Source organism: Styela clava, chromosome 11 (assembly GCF_964204865.1).
Source record: "Styela clava chromosome 11, kaStyClav1.hap1.2, whole genome shotgun sequence".
In the NCBI taxonomy this organism is placed as follows: domain Eukaryota; kingdom Metazoa; phylum Chordata; class Ascidiacea; order Stolidobranchia; family Styelidae; genus Styela; species Styela clava.
In genome coordinates, this window is record NC_135260.1 from 18,190,001 (window position 1) to 18,192,500 (window position 2,500).

Sequence of the window (2,500 nt, forward strand, 5' to 3'; positions counted from 1 at the left end):
CAAGCCAGCCGAACGGCGACGGCCGCACACAGAGAGCGCGCGGCATCCTTTCCTCGATCCGCCGCCGGGCCGCACCGCCAGCGCGCTGTAACACCCCCGCCGGAGCGGAGGCCACCTTCGCGCGGGGACTTAGACCGACGGCAAACCGGTCGTGACCCGCGCCGGTCGCTAGTGCGCTGAGACGGTGCGCGAGCCGACTCGGCAGCGGCGCCTTAAGCGTCCGCGAAACGAGACGGCGCGCCCCCGCACCCAACTGAAAGCGAGCCGGCGACCTGACGGGCCCTCCCGTTTGCCTCTCAACGGTTTCACGTACTCTTGAACTCTCTCTTCAAAGTGCTTTTCAACTTTCCCTCACGGTACTTGTCCGCTATCGGTCTCGCGACCGTATTTAGTCTTAGGTGGAGTTTACCACCCGCTTTGGGCTGCATTCCCAAACAACCCGACTCCGAGAAGACCCGAAGCGGCCAAGGCAAGCGCCCCTATGGGCCTAACACCCGCCGTGGGACGAGGCCTCGATCAGAAGGACACCGGCGCTCGCCGTCAGCCGCACTGGGACTTCCGTACGTCACAACTCGGCGCGCTCGAAAAGCGCGCAGATTCGACGCTGGACTCTTCCCGGTTCACTCGCCGTTACTCAGGGAATCCCTGTTGGTTTCTTTTCCTCCGCTTAATAATATGCTTAAATTCAGCGGGTGCTCTCGCCTGAACTCAGGTCGTATGTGTCAAGCGGGCCGCTTCTTACACGGCCCGCTGGCATCGCAAGTCGTCGCCGCCGGCGCCGACCGAGCGCGTACCGTCGCCGCCTTGGCCCACGGTCGGTCTTGATCTCGTGACCGGACCGACCGACCTGGACCCGGTCCCGGGATCAACCAGATAGCTGCGACAGCTGCGCTCGGCCCTTGATGGGCCGCCCGGCGCGTGCTCGTCGCATTCGTTTAAGACCGAGGCGATCGCCTGCGGCCGTACTCAGCTTCGACAGTCGCTGGCCGCGACGTCCACGCTCTCGCCGGCAGTGCCAGGAGGAGCGATTTGCGTTTTTTCTTTGCTCGCCCTCTCTCGGGCTCGATCCATTCAGTTTCGCACAAACAAGAGCTCTGCCGGCCGCCTGCAGCGGTGCCTAAAACCCGGGCATAACAATGCGACCGTTCTGCTAGGCCGACAAGCGCTCAAGCCAGACGCTCGATCGAACGCCCCCTACATATTAGTCGAGACAACGGCTCGCTCATTAGCATCGCGTTTGTACTTTAACTTTTTTTGGCTCGGCTTCTTTCGACGCCGATGCCGGCGACGCAGCACTCTCTCGCCCGCCAGCCACCGAGAAAAGGGTGCGCTCCGACCGGCCCCGCACCGCTCTTTCTTGGCTCATTCGAGTTTACTGTCTTTCGCTCTAACATGCCTTACCTAGGGTTAGGTTAGTATGCTTGCACGTTTGTACTTTAACTTTTTTCGGCTCGGCTTCTTTCGACGCCGATGCCGGCGACGCAGCACTCTCTCGCCCGCCAGCCACCGATAAAAGGGTGCGCTCCGACCGGCCCCGCACCGCTCTTTCTTTGCTCATTCGAAATTACTGTCTTTCGCTCTGACATGCCTTACCTAGGGTTAGGCTAGTATGCTTGCACGTTTGTACTTTAACTTTTTTCGGCTCGGCTTCTTTCGACGCCGATGCCGGCGACGCAGCACTCTCTCGCCCGCCAGCCACCGAGAAAAGGGTGCGCTCCGACCGGCCCCGCACCGCTCTTTCTTGGCTCATTCGAAATTACTGTCTTTCGCTCTGACATGCCTTACCTAGGGTTAGGTTAGTATGCTTGCACGTTTGTACTTTAACTTTTTTCAGCTCGGCTTCTTTCGACGCCGATGCCGGCGACGCAGCACTCTCTCGCCCGCCAGCCACCGAGAAAAGGGTGCGCTCCGACCGGCCCCGCACCGCTCTTTCTTGGCTCATTCGAGTTTACTGTCTTTCGCTCTGACATGTCTTACCTAGGGTTAGGCTAGTATGCTTGCACGTTTGTACTTTAACTTTTTTCGGCTCGGCTTCTTTCGACGCCGATGCCGGCGACGCAGCACTCTCTCGCCCGCCAGCCACCGAGAAATGGGTGCGCTCCGACCGGCCCCGCACCGCTCTTTCTTGGCTCATTCGAAATTACTGTCTTTCGCTCTGACATGCCTTACCTAGGGTTAGGTTAGTATGCTTGCACGTTTGTACTTTAACTTTTTTCGGCTCGGCTTCTTTCGACGCCGATGCCGGCGACGCAGCACTCTCTCGCCCGCCAGCCACCGAGAAAAGGGTGCGCTCCGACCGGCCCCGCACCGCTCTTTCTTGGCTCATTCGAAATTACTGTCTTTCGCTCTGACATGCCTTACCTAGGGTTAGGCTAGTATGCTTGCACGTTTGTACTTTAACTTTTTTCGGCTCGGCTTCTTTCGACGCCGATGCCGGCGACGCAGCACTCTCTCGCCCGCCAGCCACCGAGAAAAGGGTGAGCTCCGACCGGCCCCGCAC

General features: G+C 59.8%; 1 pseudogene; it reads right to left on the reverse strand.

Moving 5' to 3' along the window:
• LOC144430294 (large subunit ribosomal RNA) overlaps positions 1–716 on the reverse strand; it is a 3,694-nt pseudogene extending 2,978 nt beyond the window's left edge.
• Between the last annotated feature and the right edge of the window lie 1,784 nt (positions 717–2,500).